At 32.2% G+C, this 23,282-nt stretch overlaps 1 protein-coding gene across 1 annotated transcript in view; it reads right to left on the reverse strand.

Moving 5' to 3' along the window:
- Positions 1–20,675, reverse strand: part of LOC113402733 (peroxiredoxin-2-like) — a 51,803-nt gene extending 31,128 nt beyond the window's left edge. Inside the window, exon 1 of the mRNA XM_026643042.2 lies at positions 20,665–20,675. The gene's annotated coding sequence lies outside the window, so the exon portion shown is untranslated. The remainder of the gene's footprint in view (positions 1–20,664) is intronic.
- Between the last annotated feature and the right edge of the window lie 2,607 nt (positions 20,676–23,282).

Genomic DNA, 23,282 nt, shown 5'->3' on the forward strand with positions numbered 1-23,282 from the left:
AACTAAATAAATTATAATTATGGAAAAAATAAAACTTTAATTATTAATTAACGAAGCAATTACATTTTAAAATATTATTCGTACAGCGAAATATTCTCATAACTAAGAAAAGCGTTTATAATGATACCTCATTGTCATATATTAAATTATAATGGATAGAAAATATGCGAGAACAGGTAAACGTGCATAGGTTTCTGAAGTTATACTCTCCGCAGTCGAGTCAAAATGAGTTTATCTCTGCACTGTTGATGTAAAATTATCTTGATTTTCAAATACTACTTCAGATATTCTGTGCTTATGTAAATATATATTTGCTTATGCAATCAGTGCTTCTATGTAATATGATGCGATGCAATTTATTCGTCTCCTAGTCCATAGTTATGCTAGCTTATATATAAAAATGGATGTCGGTATATCTGTTTGAGATTACTATACTTTTGCTAGACTTTTTGGCTGATTACCGCAAATTTTGACCGATATGTGTGTGTACTTTTTTCTCGGAGAAGGTTACCGCATTTTTTTTTTCATTTTCACGTAGTATTTAGCGGTAGACTAACGTACTCGTACCTGCAAAAAGCCCTACCACCTGTAAAATTGCTGTTAAGTAATTATTTATTTGCAGATAGTTTTTATGTATCAGAATTACATCGCCTGTTGAAAGGATGAAAGTCTAAGCGCCATAACGGTACGTTTAAGTAATGAGATTTACTATCTTAACCATAATATCATGTATATACTTGATATAGAAAAAACTTGAAAAATATACGGAAATAATTTATTTAAATTCCTTAAAATTTACATGAATTTCAAAAATTAAGTGTTTCTTAATTTCTTCTTCAATGTTAATTTTAATTTTAGTTAAAATATACACGTAAATCTGAGGCTACAGAATATCTCTAATCCGAGAAGGCCTTACGAAATACAAATAAGTCCCTCATCGTTCCATATTTATCTTAATTTACATATTGATCCCATGATAACCCTTGCTTTGTTGAAAATTGCTATTTATTCAAGCAATTATTCGTGTTCATGCGTATAACTAATTGTATAGGATTCATACTGAACAAATGATGTTTTTATTTGTCCAATAACAATTTCAAATTTATAATATTTGTGTTTTGTTTTTCATAAGTCCAATGGGATTTTTTACTTTGGAAAAAGCTTTTTTAACTGCAACGGATTTCAATTAACACTCAGTAGGATTACATCTCTAATTCAATTTATCAATAAATTACTTTTTTCTACATTATTATTATTGTAAATTATATTTATTATGATATATTAATAATAAGTTATTAATATATCATAATAACGGGCTCGTTGATTTAGTGGCTGTCTTGTAATGTTGCATGTTCGAATTCATGTATTCAAACTCGGGTTATGCTAATAAAAAAATATTGACATTTTCTTTTAAGAAATTCTTAATATAAAACTAGTGATATTATTACTCTTACAAGAGATCTCAGCTAAAGTCCACTCAACGAAATGAGCTCCCCAAGGGTGTTATTCACTTGTGGCCGTTGGTTTTCGTGTCGTGATCTTCATTAACCAAATCATTTCTTGTGAAGGATTGTAAATTCGTTTTGCTTATCTAAATCTCAAATATTTCGTTCCCTATGAGTTTGACTGGTAGAGTGGACTATAGAAACTATATATTAATACATAATTAAATTCAGGGTTTAATTTATTTACTAAATATATTGTTTTATTTATATGTAGGAATGATATTTTGAAAATCATTCATTATTTACTAAGAAAATGTATACAACATTTATAGCCAACGTGGTTGTAGGTAGGGTAATGCGTATCTATGTATACATGGTACATATACCAAAATAGCATTTTTTACAATTTTTGTCTGTCTGTTTGTTCCGGCTAAGCTCTAAAACGTCTGGACTGATTTTGACAGGACTTTCACTGGCAAATAGCTGATGCAATAAGGAGTAAATTAGGCTATTTTTAGGCAATACTTAGTATTATTGTATTCCTCAAAGGGTCTCCCTTCAAAATGGAACATTCAAAAAAGCCAGTATTGGTTACGTAGTGCCGTTGACGCGAATGGTTAATATTTTATACAATATCAATGGTTGGACTTGGTTGATACCATTAGGTGGTTCTTTTACCAGTCCACTCATATATTAAAATAAAAATAGGAATAAAAAATAAAGGACATGTCACATCACTTGCTTCATATAAATATTGCATTGTTATTTTACATTTAAATTTAGACATCATCGGAATAAGAATACTCATAATACATCATGAAACTCAATACTAATTCTCGATTTTTATTGTAGGAAGTTTAAAGACACGCTATTCTAATCCGTACATAGAAACCAATCCATAGCAATTCTGTTTGTTCATTATTATCATCTGTCAGTTTTCAGAGCATATTGTTGTAGTAAAAGGAAAATCGGTATCGAATATCCAAATATAAGCTGGATTACTTTGAATGAGAATTATACAGAACTTTAAAGTTTGGAATCAAATTATTTTATTCTATATCTTGAAGGCCACTTTAATAATCTTCAGAATTTAAAGTTTTATTCATTAAATTCTATTCTATTTCATGTATTAATCGTCTTAATAATTAAATAATTAATTTTTATCTTTGAGCTAGTTCACTATATCCAGATGTCACTTTTAACCAATTTTAGGTATTTTCTATTTTTCCATTGTGTTATATAATAAAACAATTAGCGAATCTTGCCATCGCGATGTAGAAATATCAAGGATTTGACATAATGCCATCTAGTATTCGAAAAATAAACGATAAATTCATTAATTGTCGCGTATACAATCATCTATATATTTAAATGATTAAGATGAAACTTTCGTGACGTTATCTGCGTACGTGAGCTAGTCCTAGTTTTCTATGTTTAATATTCAATATAAAAGTTTTACTTAGATCCTTATTGTATCATTGCTAACGAGGGAAATTGACATAAATATGTTGATAAATAATTATGATTCTAAATACTCATACTCATATACATTATTTATATATAAATATTTCCAATGAGAAAATAAATAAATTTCCCAATATTGTAAGAGACAGCTTTGATCTAAACTTCAAAGTGGAAGGCCTAGCGGGAAAGTCTATCGAAGTCATTGTACTGATCGACCTTAGAAAGTAATGCTTTCACTCGTATTATTAATAAAAATATATGTATATAGCTAAGAAATTTGTTATTAATACGCGATATTGGCTACAAAAAATATTCTTTTTATTTACTTCAAAGTAAGAGGAATTAATACCTGAAGAAGTCAAAAAAGCAATCGAAACACAGAAGAAAGGGAAAACAACAGGCGAAGACGCTATATCTAACGAACTATTAATACGGACATCTACTAAAACAATCAACGTTATCACAGATCTATTCAATGACATTTTATATACAGAATATATACCTCACCAATGGACAATGTCAACCATAATACTCATACACAAAAGAGGAAATAAAAACAAAAAAAAAAAGACAGAAAGAATAGGTGAAAGTTTTCCTATAAAAAGAGGAGTTAGACAAGGAGACCCGTTGTCACCCAAACTCTTCTCCGCAGCTCTGGAATATGTATATAGACGTCTCGAATAGAACAACTATGGACTGAATATTAACGGAGCACAACTCAACCATCTAAGATTTGCAGACGATCCGATACTTATTTCAGGCGATGCGATAGGCTTGCAAGAAATGCTAGAATAACTTGTATTCGAAAGCGAAAATGTTGGACTCTCCATGAACACCTCAAAAACGAAACTGATGACTAACGTTAAACAAATTCCAATTGTAGTTAATGGTTCAAATATTGAATACGTGGAGAAATACACGTATCTTGGTTAAATAATATCTCCAAAAGACCTATTGAATTAAGTACAAAAAGAAACTACGATTTTATAATTAGAACGAATATTTTTTTTGTGAAAAATATGCTTTTAATTTAGTCGAGTTCAATTTCGTCCTCACTGAAATGTAACTAACACTACTATTTATTGTGAAGTCATTTAAGTTATAAGAAACTAATAATTATATAAAATTAATAAAAAACCTTGAATGCAAAACATCGTTTATAAAACTAGCTGATTCGCGCGTTAATAGCCCTTGCTCATATTTTTCTGTCATTGTATTTATCGCTATTATATTGACTTTAACTTCGTCCGCGTAGTTGAAAATATTTTTATTATACCTAAGTTAATTAAGGAAATGTTTTAGATACAATATTACCAATTAGAGTGGGACTTTAGAACGTTAGGTAAAATTACTGATTTCATAGCCTTATTATGTAGTTAACAATAATTTAGTACTTGATAAAGTTTTTTGTTGCGGAGTTATTTTAAGTCTTATAAATGATACCTCTTAAGATATTGATTGAAATCTAATGATGTAAAGGGCAAAATAAATTTTGTCTGTCTCTCAGAATGGATGTAGGGGTGGATCACGAGGCACTAAGGAGCTACTCCTCATTGATATGACCATTAGCCAACAGATTCGTCGTTTTCCAAAGAGTCTGTCGACATGCTGGATAGATTACAAGAAGGCCTATGATTCCGTGCCGCATACATGGCTCTTGAGGGTGCTGGAGTTGTATAAATTAGATACAACTCTATACAGTTTCTTGAGATCATGTATGTAGCAATGGCGGACAATCCTTCGCTATCCAGGATGCCGAACGATTCATGGTAATGACGAATCGATAAGGATTGAGCGGGGAATATTCCAGAGCGATAGTTTGAGTCCATTGTGGTTTTGTTTAGCCTTGAACCCTCTAAGTACTCTGTTAGAGAGTTCAAGGTTAGGCTATTGTTTGTGGAGAGGAGATAAAGTAATATCCCACCTACTTTACATGGCTGACTTAAAGCTCTTTGCACCTTCAGGTTCACAACTAATGGAGTTACTACAGGTAACAGAAACTTTTAGTAATTCTATTAGAATGGAATTTGGAGTTGACAAGTGCGCGGTTATGCATGTAGAGCGAGGAGAGATTATGGAATCTGACGGATTACAACTTTCAGATTCCATAAACTTTAGATCACTGTCCGCAAACGAATTATACAAATACTTGGGTGTGTCGGAAGCGTCAGCCATCAATGTGACCGACATGAAACAATCTGCAGGAGCGTTTCTTTGGTCGTCTGAAAAAAGTACTCAAAAGTCTTTTGTCGGGTGGCAATAAGATTCGCGCTTTCAATGGTTGGGTCATGCCGGTCTTGATGTACTCTTTCGGCATACTCAAGTGGATTCAAAAAGAACTAGACGCCTTGGATAGGAGAGTCCGTGTCTTGCTGACTGCATATCGGATGCATCATCCTCGGTCTTCGGTGATGAGATTGTATATCCCACGGAGATGTGGTGCCCGTGACTTTTTAAATGCCAAGACCCTACATATCAGGGAGTATTTTCTCCACACTGACTTGGATATACACCGAGATGTAGTTACAATGGACAAGGGGCTAACTCCGTTCTCCTTACGCAAAGAGAACTGGCGCAAACCTGTAGTACTAAGTACTGAGAACCGCAAGGGGGTATGGAAGAGCAAGAAGTTACACGGACGCTTCTATCGGGCCCTTCATGGACCCTATGTGGACTTTATGGCGTCCGTATCTTGGTTATGGTTCGGCAACCTATTCGGTGAAATCGAAGGTTTTGTCTGTGCAATTATGGACGAAGTTATCATGACGAACAATTACCGGAAGTATATTGTGAGGCATGGCACGATGGACATATGTCGGGCGTGTCACACTCCGGGCGAATTCCTTAGACATATTATTTCCGGTAGTTCTCGTCTTGCTAACGGAGAGTATTTGCACAGACATAATCAAGTGGCCAAGATTATCCATCAACAACTTGCGCTTCGATACGGTCTTGTGGTATCAGAGGTACCATACTACAGGTATGTGCCCGACCCCGTTCTCGAGAATGGTCATATCACACTGTACTGGGACCGGTCTATAATCACTGACAGGACTGTTGTCGCCAACAAGCCTGATATAGTGGTGATAGATCAGTCAGAGCGCCGCACGATAATTGTTGACGTCACCAACCCTCATGACGAGAATCTCGTGAAGGCTGAGAAGGATAAGCAAATAAAATATCTTGACTTAGCTCACGAGGTTGTCGATATGTGGGATGTGGATACAGCAGTTATTGTGCCGATAGTCGTTTCAGCGAATGGCCTAATGACCAAGAGCCTCGACCAACAGCTTAAGAGGCTCTCGTTAGGCAGCTGGGTCAAGGGTCTGATGCAGAAGGCAGTAGTCCTCGGCACGGCGCATATTGTGAGGAAGTTCCTCTCTCTGGGGCCCTGACCTGGCTTGGACCCTGTTCCCGCCACTGGTTGGCCTCTGTATTTTATATTTTTAAATATATTTTGTATTATATATTTAAAAATGGATTATACATGAGTGAGAATAAATAAAGATTATAATAATAACCTTCGCAAATAATAATACATTAAAAAAATGGATTACCATAAAAAGATTATAGTACGCCAACCTTAAAATATAAATATATGCACAGACTTTTTTATAGAACTTTTAAAGAGGAACAATTACAAGAAGGTTTTAGTTAGTTGCTTACTAGTTGTCGCCCGCGGTTTCGTTTGCGTTTAAAGGGTAGGTGGTTAACCTAGTAAAAGTTATTAAAAAGATAAATTTGTAATTATAAGCGTTTATTGTTCCTTTATCAGTTAATTATCTATTTTCATAAAACGCGTTTAAATAGAGACGTTGGTTTATTATTATCTTAAACCAATCGTTAATTTTCGCTGAAAGGCTTCCCCAAGGAGCACTAAAGCTCCCAGGCTCCGCCTTCATGCGAGTCACCACTGGACTGAAAAATTAGTCACTGTGTTAATAGAATATTTAATTTTAGCTAATGTTTCAAACAAACATATGAAAATTTTTTAACGATACGAATTATTTTTGTGTATATAATAATTATATGTACATATAACCAAGGGTTTAGCGTCAACTCATTATCACACATGGTGGTCTTCAAAATAAAAGTCTAGCCGTTCACGTTAGTAATGTATTTTTAAAATTAAATCACAATAACTTTGAAATATTACAACATTAACAGGATGGAGCACGATTCAGTTGGTAATACAGCGAATTCTTCCAATAAACTGTGTCAGTAAACTCGGCTGGCGCTCCCACCGACCACTCAAGTATGACACTTTTCGGATGTCACGTGTTCACGTGTGTTTATGCCATACTGACACAGTGGTGATCTCGCTCAAGCTGAGTACGATAAATAGTCAAAATATATCCCAATTAAAGTTGAAGCTTCGAACATAAGTACATCTAATCAATATTATAAATGAGTGAAAGTGAGTTTCTTTCTCTTTTGATTCAAACAGAAAATACGGATGGTCCCTTAAATCTACCCTCTCACTTGTGCGGAAACTAACTCAAACTACTTTGATTATACACGTAACATCGTATAGTCATCAAAACATTTATACGCTTATAACTTGTCCCAACGCGGTAATGGTTTAATACGTCGTGAAAATGCTATGGAGAGAAATTTGTTGCGTTGAAAATGAAGATAATTTCTTTTGAGAGATTAATTTAATTAGCTGCAGACTAGAGCCCAGCTGGAATCAGCCGCCTGGGATTGCATGAAAAATACAGAAATGCTTTGAGAGTTTAATTCGTTTCACAGTTGTAGTTATTTCAATATTATATTTCATTATTTTATTTAAGGGTAGATAAGGATGGTGTTAAAACTATTTAGAACATTTTTACCATGATTTTTTGGGTTATTTATTAATTGTTATTAAATAAGGATTGGCCCGTTGTTCTAGTAGCTTATAATGTTGTAGGTTGCGAGGTTCTAGGTTCAACCACCGGGCCTATAAGTAATAAATTATTGGATTATTTTGTCGATACATTTTTAGTATTAGCCCCGAATTTCGTTGTTTCCATGCATCGGTAGTTTTGTACTGCTGTGCCAGAACTATTTCCGGTATTGCTAGATTTGTCATCCCACCGGATTACGAGAGTGCGCTTTTGTTTGTTCACACACTTGTGCATTATAATACGTCCCATACACTTTGCTAGTCTCCTTTAAGATCGGTTTTCATGGTCAAATTAATTAGAAGTATATCATTTAATAAGAAAACTAATATCACATTAACGTTGACTACTGATCGTTTGAATAATTATATCTTTGACTTATGTTTAAATAATAATTTCATTAAAAATATATGAAAAGAAATATGTGTGTATAATTAATAATAAATTTTAGGAATATTTATAAATAAAATACATTAATAAATTATAATAATTGAAGCGACAATACAATAATGGTTTACGGGCCGCCTAGCGATGTAAAAACTCGCAAGATCAATCCTGATCCTTGGGCTATTGTCATCCCCACTCCTAACACAAGTGATAAACTTAAAAGGAGGAATATTAGTAATACCTTAATTGATTTGGGGCATTGCTAATTTTTTTTTAATAAAAAATAATTAAATATTTAATAGCAAATCGTAAACGTATCGTAATTTAATTAATACGTGAGTTTAGTTGAGATTACGTTAAGACTACTTAAGAATAAAATGTCACGAGTTGAAAAACGTCGGAAAATACAGGACTTGTTACGGATTAACGGCCTTTCTTACAAACTTTGTTTATACGACGTTTCATTAAGCATACCTTACGTCCTTTTGACTTATTACACTTACAAAGTAGATGACACCTCGTTGTTTAACTAATCTTTCCCTGAACAATTTTTATTTGTTAAACCATAAGCATCTAGGATATTCACTTAATCAACACTTAATAATTTTATAAGATGAGATTGTAAATCAATTGCCAATATATATCTATGAATATTAGAATACGAATACTATCATTTTGGATTATTTTATTATTTTGACACTGAATTATTTTTTATCAGTTATGGGATTTTATAAATTGATTTATATTGTTAAATTTTACTGAGGAATTATTACAATAATGTTTTGGTAGTGAACTTAATTAACGCATTGGATTACCTTAATGTTAGATGAGTTTTTTTTTTGTAAAAAAAGAAGTAATTTTAAATAGCTGTCTTTTCAACGTGATACAAGTCATTAATTGATTATTATTTACAATTCAGGCTTTTGAAATTATGACGAAATATCAAACAAAAGAATTAATTACACTTTAAATTTCATAAAATAAACATTTTTCGACACAAAAATCGCTTACACGTTATATAATCTGTTGCCCTACAAAGAAATGAATAATATTTTAACATTACATTAACATTAACAGCCTGTAAATTTCCCACTGCTGGGCTAAGGCCTCCTCTCGCTTTTTAGGAGAAGGTATAGAGCATATTCCACCATGCTGCTCGAATGCTGGTTGGTGGAATACACATGTGGCAGAATTTCGTTGAAATTAGACACATGCAGGTTTCCTCACGATCTTTTCCTTCACCGTCGAGCACGAGATGAATTATGAACACAAATTAAGCACATGAAAATTCAGTGGTGCTTGCCTGGGTTTGAACCCGAAACTCTATTCGATTCAAAACTTAGTTTGAACAAATATTTAAAAACACTAATTGGTAATTAAAAAGGTCTTTAAAAATATTTTTTAAAGGCAATTATTATTTTTTACATGACATTATAATTATAATTAAGTTTTATAATTGCACGCTTTTAATAATTATATTTATGGAATGAATTACTCAATATTGGAAAAATAATTAATAACTCTTTAAAACTGGTTACTTCAATGAAGAAATAAGACAGTTAATTTTAAAATAGCTTATCAAACATAAGTTAGGACTTTGTGTAGTATTCTTAAGGCATATTTTAGCTTGATAAAGATGAAAATAGTAAAGAATTCTCATAAAAATAACCGTCTTATTGTGTAGTGACATAAAACTTGTTCTATTTTTCCAGAGACCGGAATCGCGACTCAACGGGGAAATTTTGTTATCATTCTTACTACTTTAACGTGATTGTACAATACAAATGCCATTTTTTAATGATTTGTAGAAAATATTAGTAAATTTTAACTCATCGTTATAATTTCTGACGATTAAAAATATTCTTAATAACAATTTGATTGATTATAATAGTTTGACATTCACTTGTGTTATTTTACAGGATTAGATACATTTTATAATAAATATAAAGCGACTGTTGGTTCCGAACCGTAGATTCTATTCTATTCAATCAGAGTTACTGAGTTTCCAGTCTCACTTAACTTAATTATTCTTTATCACTAATTAAATGAAATTCGATTTATATAATCTATCTGAAGTTCTTTTATCATCTAAATATATATGTACTTGTGCTGACTATAAAATTGTGTGGTCTTATTTATATAAAAAAATATATTATAAAATTATCGTAACGTATAAATTGTTAATAAAGTAATTTTTTTTTGCACAAAAATTTGTCGCAACAAATGGGAACTATAACATCGCAAACAAAAACGATGGTGTTCTAAGGTGATTCTAAAAAAATTAAAAAAAAAATTGTTTTCATTGAAGTCTGTTAAAATAATATATTCTCTCCGGACATAATATGTGCAGTTGATTGCACGTGTATGATTTTCTATGACTGACATTGTAAAAACTTCATTTAAAAACGTATAAGTAACTATTAAAGTTATATGAATAATTATTAAGTTTTTTTCGCTAGAGGCGTTGGTAGTGTCTAAATATTGACAATACAGAACCATTTTATTGCGAAATTTACTTGAATTACAGTACATTTGTTTTGATTTGTTAACCGATACGATGTTTTCGCGATAGTTGAGTTTTAAACTGGCTTCAAACTGCAACTAACGAATTCATTGAAACAAAAATCTTGATTTCAAAACGCTATGAGTTCCGATATCTCTTTCGAATTTTAGATTTCAATTCAATTCTACGAAACTCATGCGAGTGTAAAGCTATCGAACTGAGAATGAAAATATCCAATGCACTGCATTCAATGTTTTAAGAGTAAATTGTATTCAAATTTTCAAATATAATTTAGTTACGTTATTGATATTGTTGGTTTGTTTTATATTTCAACCGTCTTAATAATTGTTTTGAACTTTTATTTCTTGCCATTTGTTTTGATTGTTGATGAGTTTAGGTTGTAATCTATCTTGGTAAGTAGTAAATCTCTATAAAGCTACTGCGTTTGTTTCTTTGTATGGAGGTTTGAAAAATGTACTTATTTGCATTTGAAATTCAATTTTGTTCCGTCTGTCTCTCTGTCTGTCTGTCTGTTTATCTGTCTGTCTGTCTGTCTATCTGTCCATCCGTCCGTCCATCCGTCCGTCCGTCTGTCTGTCTGTCTGTTGCTGTTTTGAAGCAAGTTGAACTCCAACGCTGGACAAAGGCAACACACTTAGATCCTAAGAAGTCTTCACTTCTGAGATTTTGTATTATCTGCCATAAATTCCTAGTAGCAGTGCGGTGGTAGTGAGTTATTAGAACTGTTACGCTCCTCTCCCTCGCACAATACATAAAGTCATTAATCCAGCAACTTTAAAGATCAAAAAATATTTTCACGTGTAGTTAAAGAATATTTTTATTTCCGTTGATTTGACTTTGGTTTCAGAATCATTGATTTTTGTTTGATGTTGATTGGTACCAGTAAGATATCATGTTGACATTAACTACGTGCCAATTCTACTGGCAAATTGTCTCTTACTCGCAATCGAATTGAAACTTTATAGTTGCCGTTCAGCCGTTTTCCTATTCTAATAACTGAATGATCCAGTTTGCGGTTTGGACGCAGTTGGATTAGAATACTCAACTCCACTTTCAACAACCTTGCGCACACAAAACCGACATAAATAAGTAGAATTAACCCTTACATTAACAGCCTATAAATTTCCCACTGCTGGGCTAAGGTCTCCTCTCCCTTTTGAGGAGAAGGTTTTTGGAGCAATTTCCACCACTCTGCTCCAATGCGGATTGGTGGAATACACATGTGGCAGAATTTCGTTGAAATTAGACACATGCAGGTTTACTCACGATGTTTTCCTTCACCGCCGAGTACGAGATGAATTATAAACATAAATTAAGCAAATGAAAATTCAGAGGTGCTTGCCTGGGTTTGAACCCGAAATCATCGGTTAAGATGCACGCGGTCTAACCACTGGGCCATCTCGGCTCTTAACCCTTTAACGATTAAATAGAGTTTCATTTTTGCGAGTAATAGTCGAAGTAGCATTAGAATAGAATCGAGGACGTACCATAAGCGTGATATATTAGTAGAATTACCCCGTTTCTTATACTTGTATTCAAATCTTAAAATACAATGTGACAGTCTTACAGACAGTGAGTAATTATGTAATTACATACTTGGGCTGTCCAGTTCCCTGCTCACTACCGTGAAATTGTATGTAAATGTGAACATTTATATTACAATACATATGACCCTGGGATATTATAAATATATATATATTAAATAGTACATCCGTGTTAATTTGCAGTCAAATGTTGATGGGTGTTTTTTTTTTTCATAACATATCTGACGTATTTCTTGATGACTAATGAAAAGTAAATTTCGTGTACTTTACTGTTTGTACTTAGTATTATGTATATACATGTGTCATGTATTTATTTACATATCTCAAATAAAGCATCTCCAACATGTTTTTTTATATATTAAATGATTCCAATCATACTTTGAAGTCATAGAATCAGCGTCGTTGAGATCTAATTAATTAATTATTACGAATCTTCATTTGTAATTACACTATTATTGCAAATGAACCCTTATTTCCATATACATAAAGTTTTTTTTCGAAGTAAATTTTGTGATACATTAATAAGATTTAGTCTGAAATTTTGGTCCATAAAACTTCCTTATAGTGGATAATAAAGCATACATTTGTTTAATGCGGAAATCAACACATTCATATGTAAAACTTAAGACATTAACTTTGAATCTCACAAATATTTAAAGTCGTAATATTCTTTACTAGCTGAGCCTGCGACGTTTGCCGCGCAAAATTTATAAAAAATTAAACAAAATATAGTACACAAACCGTCACTCCCATTTTAACCCCTCAAGCGGTGAATTAAAAAATTAGCAATGTCCTTTCCCGGAACATAAACTATCTATATATCAAATTTCATCAAAATCGGCTCAGCGGTTAAAGCGTGAAATGGAAACAAACAGTTACTTTTGCATATTTAAATTATATTTTTAATTACTTAACAGTTATAATAAATATTTACAAAAGATTTACAATTATACTGCATAACAAAGACTTGATACTTTTGTTAATGTTTTTCATACAAAGTCAGATATTGTTTGTTATAGAAAATTTTAATAAAGCATTTTGAACAATTCTCAGTACAAAAAGGTTTTTCTCACATGAATACGTTATATTTTCGGATTAGAAACATCGACAGCAAAAAGAGCAACAATACTCGTCCAACCTTTCCGGCAAGCCGTTGACAGGAAATAATTATCTGAAGTTCAATTAACCCGTCTCATAATAACGTCATAATAGTCTACAGAACTTCCTAATTCTATGTATTTAAAATGTTTGAATAATTTATAACCTAAATTAATTTTAAACATAATTAGTTTTACACGGTGTTATTTAACTTGCAGTGTTAGTTTGTTTGGGTCAAATCTTGCAAGCTAAATTATAAACACAACCGTTTATCCTACGGAGCTGAAATTTTACACGTAGGTAAGCATGACCTGATTCTACACCCAGGATTAGCTCTACGGGAAGGAACCTCAACGGTCAACAGCAAATTATTATACGAAACACGTGGTACAAAAAAAGTTTCTTTTAAGACATGTATTTCTAACATCAATTTATTTTTATTTATTAAAAATCAAAAGTTTTTTTTTATAATGTAGGTATTAGATGAAAATTTAATGCAAAAATGTACCATAAGAATGAAGAAATGCTTAATAATGCTGTTTCGTCTCATTAAGCTCACGAACAACGCAAACGACTGAAAAGAAAGAGATTTTTTCGGTGCTCAGTTCTGTCGCGCTTAGTTTCCAAGCTCTATACGAATTTTAGACTCGTCATGTTTATTTATTATTTCATATTTTAATTTTGTACAATCGTATTCTATAAAATTATGAATGCATTTTTGCGTTATTTGTCTTTGAAATAATGTATGTTTAGTATTGAAATTAACAATGAGGTACTAAGGTAACAACTCAAAAAAATTGTAAATTTACCTTAGCCTTCGTGATTTGACATGACCACAAAATGTCAAGTCATCAGTAATATTTTATTGTATTCATTTAAAATAAGTAGGCAGAATGAAAAATATCTCATGGCTCACTCACTCTTCAAACTGAGAACAAACACTAATTATTGCTATTTGGTGGAAGAATGTTTGATGAGTAGATGGTACCTCTAAGATGGCCTTGCGCAAATCCTACTACCAAGAAACGTTGACTTTTCTTTACTAATTTTTATAATAAATATCAAAAATCCGATTTTTTTATATATATCCGATATATATCTGATATATATCCAGGCTAAGAAAACGAAGCGAATTTCATTCTGTGAACACTTAAAAATGTGAAAGGTATTTGTGAAATAATACAAGTGTCGAAATACCACATTTTTTATTAAAAAAAAGTAACAAAGGAATTAGTGTCTATCTATTTGAGAAAGAATTTTTTAATGAACACTTAAAAAACAAGTACCTTTTATTATTATATCTTCATTTGTTTGTGAGATAAATCAACTAATTTTATTTTAATATTAATTTGTTATGGACTAATCATAAAAAGTAATCATTCAGAGTCAGGCCTTAAGCATAGATCTATGAGTGTTGTTCAGAAGATAGGAAAAAATCAATTGATATATATCAAGATATATATCCGCTGATTTAAATCCGCGAACCCTGCACAGAACGCTATGTCATAAAAAAGGGCCTAAGAATTATCAAACATCTTTATATTTATGCGTGCTCACAATTACCTTTGTACCAGAAACACTATTGGTATATAAAAATATAAAACAATACAATAGATCTCCTTGTTAGCTTAATGCCTAGATCATACAGTTTTATATAAGGCAGAAACTTGGGGCACCTGATCATAAGTGGTCACATTCGCCAAGACACTGTGCCCATAGTCATTCTTCTCTCTCTCTCAGCCGAAGGACGTCCACTGCAGACATAGGCCCCCCCAACGATCGGTCTTGTGCAGCCCGCAACCAGCGACATCCCGCGACCTTCACCAGGTCGTCAGACCACCTTGTGGGGGGCCTACCCACGCTGCGTCTTCCGGTCCATGTTCGCCACTCGAGAACTCGTCGGCACCATCGGCCGTCGGTTCTTCGAGCAATTTTCCGCGCCCACTGCCACTTAAGTGTGGCAATTCTTTGTGCCCATAGTCATTGTCACTTTTTCTTCCGGTTTTTTATTGAAGATTAGTCGGTGAGTGGATTGGAAAGAAGGTTTCTCTCTAAGCAATATTTTATAATATTTGATAAATTCTATTAAAACAAAGTCACCTAGAATATTTAAAATCAATTCTAGTGTTTCTATTATTTCTGACTAGAATTGCATTTGAAAAGCAATTTAGGATTTCAATTTTAGATAAAATACATGGGAATTACAAACGTGTATATATTTCATTGAAAAGTAAAAAACAATCGGATTAGTTGAACTGAAGTTATCAGTGTCAATATAAACAATTTTTTTTTTTATAAAGTTTAACTCAATTGTCGTTTGAATCAAAATGTCATCCATATCAAAAAGGCATACAACCATCGATTTCTAGCTTGAACACGACTGTATTATTTTATATTTTTTTCTCATGAAAATATTGGAAATGAACAATGCCTAAAATAAAAATATTATACACAAAATCAGATTCTTTAAATTGTTTACTTCGCTACGCCGTAGAAAATTTGTAGTCGCGCTACGAAAAATAGTTTAATAGGAACTGAGTAACAATAATAATCGAAACGTTGAAAATATATTATTCGTCTGAAAAAATGTTTCTTTACAACTTAGTTATTAACAAAAACTTTAAAATTAATTATCTTTTAAGTATAAGAAGAAATGTTCTGACACATCGATTGAATGGTTTATTGGAAAGAACAGGTTTCTTATTTCAGTCGAGACTATAATATGCCTATAAAGATAAACAGGTGTTTATTTTGCTTCTCAAAAAAAAAAAACAGCCTTTTCTCAGAGTAATTAAAAAACTAGTTGTATATTTGAGGAACTGAACTAAAATTATTAGAGTTTTGTTTATTAGTGTTCGAAGAAGAATACAAGTATTGTGGTAGTATTATATTTCCCTAGTTTCATGTATGGTTTATTACCATATTGGATTGGAATCACGAACTCCTGAGATAAAATTTCATGTATCAAGGATCTCAATTAAAATAATCAGGGTGAGTTCACGTTGTCAATCCATTTGCTTAATGTTACTGATGTATATCAAAACAAACATAGGCCCCAAATTGGAACCTTGTGGTACTCCATAGCTATCAATGTAGGTAAACTCAGGTGCTCATTAATTTTAACGATTGCTATCGATTTGTAAGGTAGGCCGAAAGATACTTAACGCTTTGCTCGGGATATCACTTCATCGAAGTTTCTGTTGAAGTGTAGGATGGCTAAATGTTAGAATGAGGTAGCACATTAGTAAAACATAAAAATGAAAGAATGGAAATTGTGAATTGTTTCACTTTTTGAGTTTGTCACGTTTGATTGTGTACCGTTGGAAGAATGTCTGTGTATATTTAGTGATATATGTATATTCCAGAAGTATTAAAAAAAAAAACGAAATTAACGATACAAATGAAAATAAAATAATCTTTACGGCAAAATAATTTAACATTTTACAAGTGAGACGATTTTAGCTTCGAAAAAAATATTTTCATTCGAACAATAGTTTTTCCACCTAATTGGAGCCATAAAGGAAAGTAAGTATCTGACGTATCCTATTAGACACGTCGTTCTCTCTAAATAAAGTTATTACTTCTCTTTAAAGTTCCGACCTTTCCTTACATTCAGGGCATCAAAACTTCTAAGAACTCGTAAAAGTCTATATGAGAAGTTAACGGTTTCTGAGACGCAGTAGCCTCTTGAAATTTAGAAATTAGATATTTTTATATGAAAAATATTAATTGTAAAATCATATCCAAGACTCTTAGAAGCACTTAAAAATGGACATTTTAAAAAATTAAATTGAATACAGATATCATAGGTTCAGAATCAAGTTTCCATTAGTTATTGTTTTTGTTTTATTTAATATACCGGCTTTTTTATTTCATTTATTAAACTTATAATTTTGTCTAGTATATGCCTTACTTGTTTATGTCATTAGCCTTAAATTTTATTATTAACTGCATATAAAATATAAACCATTGTTAAGAAAGACAAATTGAGTTGGATAATGTTTAAATTTAGTCTATAATTTTGGTCCTGCGTAGATATTTTAAAATGATGATTTAACAAATTAAAAAATGTATAGTATTGGTCATCTATATTTATATTGTAAAGCTAAGGAGTTTTTTGTTTAAGCGTGCTGGTTAAGTTAAATCAGTCCGACTTTTAAGAAAACTACCGAGGATAGACTACGAGCATTACGCTAGGATCAACGGTCTCGTATCAGTCACGTTAAACGCGAATGAAACGACGCGTAACACCTCCTTAGATAGACATACATACGCATGTACAAAACAATCTGTCTCTATTATAGTTTTGTTCACATCATTTTTCTTTTCTATTTCCCTTTGTTTCTTGTAAATGATATTCTTCAAGTCGCTTGTAACGCTATTTTTACTGTCGGCTTCTAAATATTAAACAAAACGTTTATAAATTGAGAATACAATGTGACTGCTTTTTTCGTCTTTTGATATTTGATGTGAAAAAAATCTCATTCAGAAACACAGATTTTATTAAAGAATATCTCGTATATTTTTTATATGTTTTTTTTAATATTATATTTATATTTTTTATATATTTTTTTAGGCGTGAAGGACATCAAATTTATTTCCTCTATGTTAATATAACTTTTCGTTCGTATTCGGTATAAACGGATCAAATCTCAAAGTCATAATAACTCTAAATTATATTTTCTCTATCATATGAAATTTTCATTTTAGAAATTGGTAGAAGTATATGACGATACGAATCCTCTTGTCTCTTATTGCAAATGATGACTTTGTTGCCTTTGCAGTTCAAACCTAGTAATACAAAAACCTTATTAAAAGGATAACACCTAGTCTCATTGCCTTCACTGATGATGAGAACGCTGGTTCATTTTTCGCTCAGAGGATCGGAATTGCGAGTCAACGCTAAAATACAGATTATTAGATACGAGATTTGTCTACATATTGGCTCGTTAGTTTCATACAAGTGTATGATATAGCTCACTTGTATAAAACTAACTTACTTAAAGCGTATAAATATACGATCAAATTCCCTTTAAATGTGTTGATCTGTCATTGTATTACGTATTATATTCCTTTTATACAATCAACTTCAAAATGATATTAATGAAGCACATATGATTCAAGTATTTATTGGTATATACTTTTTAAACTCTTCCCTCCTTCACGGGAAGGTTTGAAAATGTGTTCCACCATGCTGTTCGAATGCGGGTTGGTAACACATGTAGTATTTGATCCAGATTTCTTTTACGATGTTTTTGTTCACTGTTGTTCACGAGAACAATTTTGTACTATTTGATTGGATTTAAACGCGCAAGACTAAGCAGTGAAGGTTTTTTCTACCAGTGGCACATACAGTCTGTTATTTTAGGCGTTACCGTTAAGTGACTTTAAAAAATATATAAAACACGAACTATGCATAGATTTTCTCTACCTAATGTTATCGAAATTTTAATGATATATTTCACTAACAAAATATTTATTAATAACAGACAGGAAATAAAGGAAGGTACGCAGATTGCCCAATTGATGGTAAATTGCGACTTTAAGCTATAAACACTGAAACCTTAATAAGTATGAAGCACTTCTTATACCGTTTGCGTGGATTATTACACTGGCTGGCTTAAGCCGGATCACATCAATACAAGGTGTTTGGCTGTAAAATTATTAGTAGGTAACTTTTCAAGGAGCCGAGATGGCCCAGTGGTTAGGACGCGTGCGTCTTAAGCGATGATTGCGGGTTCAAACCCAGGCAAGCACCACTGGATTTTCATGTGCTTAATTTGTGTTTATAATTCATCTCGTGCTCGGCGGTGAAGGAAAACATCGTGAGGAAACCTGCATGTGTATAATTTCAACGAAATTCTGCCACATGTGTATCCACCAATCCGCTTTGGAGCAGCCTGGTGGAATATGCCAAACCTTCTCCTCAAAAAGAAGAGGAGGCCTTAGCCCAGCAGGGGGAAATTTACAGGCTGTTAATGTAACCTTTCAAGGTGGGCTTTCACAATATACCAAATATGACCTTCATCCCTATCGTATTTTACTAGTACCAACAGAAAACAGTTGCGTTAGGAGTGGGGATGACAATAGCCCAGAATCGAACCTACGGATTTTGCATCGCTATGCGGCCCGTAAACTATTGCGCTATTGATGCTTCAATTATGTTGCCACTGTCGATATCAAAGTTATATATTACGATGTAAACCGTATCCTGTTATTGAGTTTAGTCGGTTCATTTTTAGAAGGGGATTTAAGCTTAAGCCCTCGTGTGGAGAGCGTAAAGTGGTAAAATTTGAGAGTTGCAAAAATTTTGACGACAAAGTTTTCAAATTGAAAATTCCGTGAAAGGGAATATATTTATAATATACTTCTATACCAACAGCCAACGGTTACTGTTGCTTGTTAATGTGCCCTATTATACTAGAATATAACGCCAGCTTCATAGAATACTCACTATTTTTTTTTTTTTTTAAATTAATGTTGCAACGCCCTAAATTAATTACGGTATTACTAATATTTCTATTTACCCCCCCTTTTAAGCTTATCACTTGTGTTAGGAGTAGGTACGACAATAGCCCCTGGGGTCAGGATCTATCCTGCGACTTTTTACATCGCTACGTCCCGTAATCCATTGCTCTATTGACGCTCACAGTAATTGCATAATTATGTATGTATTTACTTGGGATAATCATTCTTTCGATTCTTAGAAATTAGTTATTTAATTTGGCACCGTTAGAATATGCACAATTTGTACAATGTCTTACAAAGGAATACTTTATTTAGTTTATTAGGACTTACTCGAAACCTCAACATCGTTGAGCTAGAGCACTTCGCATAAAACTTATATTTAGTTATTAATCATTTATATTAAATAAATTACACACTAATGTTTGTCCAGAGATAGAAGTATCATAGTCTTTGTAGACTCATAATTACTACATATATCTGGTATCCACGACTACACCCATGTGTTAGGGGGGGGGGGTCTGTAGGTTATTAAGATATCATCATCATATCATATCTTTTATTGTACCCGTGACAATGTGAAAAAATGATCAGTCAATTAGTCATTACATAAAAGATTAACAAACAAACTCCCTTTCGATATTAGTAATAACTTACACAATGTGTTCAACGAAATCTCCTTCCGCACGTTCGGTGACAAAATTAACAGCCGTATGGCATTTCAATCACGATCGTCGTTTGTTTTCAGCTGGACAAATTACCGTTTATGTGACGCTGAAGGAAATGAACATTTTAATGAAACTTTGACCGAATGCCTTGTTATCGTAAATCATACCTTACATCTATATACTTAAGTTAAGTTTTTGGCTACAAATGAAACCGTAGCTTGTGAATATTGGCTACATGCGTTTGTACAAACATTGTGAAACTGTTCGATGGTATTCGTTACATATCAGACAACCGTGTTTATTTAGTATGTATTATGATTTCTGTCCAATGTTTACACATATAACATGAATATTTACATTTGTGATGACTTGTAGTTTAACCAGCAAAACATTATGACAGTGCATGTTACAATATCATTAAAATATATGGTTCGCGAAGGGGCTGGCTTTAAATGCTTATAAAAATACGACTTCACCTTTTTATCCCTAAGTAGCTGCTAATTTATATTTTTTATATTTATATTATAAAGCATATGAGATTATGAACATATTAAAAACCAGAATATAATTCGAGTCCATATTGAATGTGTTAGATTTTTTATAGAGACTCAATACATTATGCCTGACATAATGTATTAAGTCTCTATAAAAAATATTTTAAGATAATTTCTATTTCTTTATTGCTTTAATATATTTTAAGGTTTTAAGACAATAGAAGATTATATATGAAACACAAATATTTATTTAATTATTATAATAGCTGTAGTAATCGTAATATTGTATCAATTAATATTTACATTAACACCAACTACCTTACTTGACTTTGTATCTTGATAATTGCAAAAAACACAATTCATATATTCATCAATAACTTAACAAACTATAACAATTATACTATATCACAAAATTATATCGTACCTTAAATGTTAACACCTTGCTGCTCCAGAAGAGTAAAGTATTCTGTACGGAGCTTCCATCACTTATATAAGCCTCACTACAAATCACGTGACTCACAATATTGAACAGAAAAGTCAAAGAACCCTCTTATATAATATCAATGTTATCAACACAATTCAAAAATAACTTAGATTAAATTATTATTATTACAGAAATGATTAAAACATACAATACATAGTGTAAGCCTTGTTTGTAATTGTCTAATTATTTATTTATATCTTAATTAATCTGTCAAATGCGAGTTAAATCGCGACGCAGCGTTAGTGTCTTATTAGTAATCTTCAAGGACTAAATTAACAATATAGATACTTACAAACCATTCAAGACTCAACAGTTTTGTAAAATGATAAGCAGAAATAATTAGAAAAATGTTTTATAAATAATCACGTCAATTACGATTTAATAATATTTACAAAAAAAAAAAAATCTGTCACGGATTGCATTATGATTGTACAATTAATTTCTTGAAACTCGAAATTCACCGCAAAACATGAGCGTGAAATGTAAGCATGTGTTATGCGACTTTGACTATCATAATTATTAAATTTATAGGATACAAGTTTCAAAATCGCGTATCACTGTAAGTTGGTTATCAACATTTCGTGAGAATTCTTACAGAATCGCATTGCTGATGTAAGCGCTTAAAAAGATTTTACAGCGCGACATTCAAAGAAACGTGTTTCTTAAACTCTTAAAAAAGTTAAGTTACATAAAATACCCTTTTATTCAATTTTTACGTTACGTAAGCATTCATTTAAAGCCAGTCAAATGCGAATCAAGGCTCGCGTGGAAAGCGTTCCATTTCTCATGGAAATTAAAAGACTTCCGATTTTCGTTTCTACGAGTGAGGCGCTGTATTTCGTATTCCAAAATGTTATGCTTAGTAGTTAAGAGATAAGGACCTAATGTACGATTTTCGTAACAATCTGTAACTTTTACAAAGTTAGGAGGTTCGATATCGGTACTGGAACCCACATTGCTGAAATTTATTCAAATAGGTTGGTCTTTAAGGTATTAGCGCTGTTATCGTCACAGATAAATCGTTAGAGCCTAGTCCATTACCAACCAAGAAGTGTATCGAGCAAGTGGTTTAGGTTATGGGCCGACTGGATCTTGTTAATGTTTCACTTCCCACTAAACAGAATCGTTTTATAATTTATGATATTTGCGTGGATTCGCTTACTAATTAATAAGACTATAGATTAATATTTAAGATCAATTAATACTTAATATAGCCGAGAATAGCCGAAATGGCCCAGTGGTAAGAACGCGTGCATCTTGACTCATGATTTCGGGTTCAAACCCAGGCAGGCACCACTGAATTTTCATGTGCTTAATTTGTGTTTATAATTCATCTCCCGCTCGGCTTTGAAGGAAAACATCGTGAGGAAACCTGCATGTGTCTAATTTCAACGAAATTCTGCCATATGTGTATTCCACCAACCCGCATTGGAGCAGTGTGGTCGAATATGCTCCAAACCTTTTCCTCAAAGGGAGAGGAGGCCTTAGCCCTGCAATGGGAAATTTACAGGCTGCTAATGTAATGTAATAATAAAATATTTAAATTATGTTTAATACGTTATTATTTATTTTCCCCTTATTATTCCCCTTATTATTTTCCCCTTATTATAATTCCTAACAATAATTATTATTATAGCTCGTAATGTTATTTTGATAAAATAATTACAATCAAATTGAAATTAATTTAACTAAACATAAATCAATTTGTTCACGTTAATTAATTTGTCATGTATTAACTACAAAGTAACTAATGTTACACGAAAAGTGTTTTATGTAGTTCGATAGTAATTGAATTTAATTTAACGTTTGGTTTTTGTTTTATA

This window comes from Vanessa tameamea, chromosome 24 (assembly GCF_037043105.1).
Source record: "Vanessa tameamea isolate UH-Manoa-2023 chromosome 24, ilVanTame1 primary haplotype, whole genome shotgun sequence".
Classification (NCBI taxonomy): Eukaryota; Metazoa; Arthropoda; class Insecta; order Lepidoptera; family Nymphalidae; genus Vanessa; species Vanessa tameamea.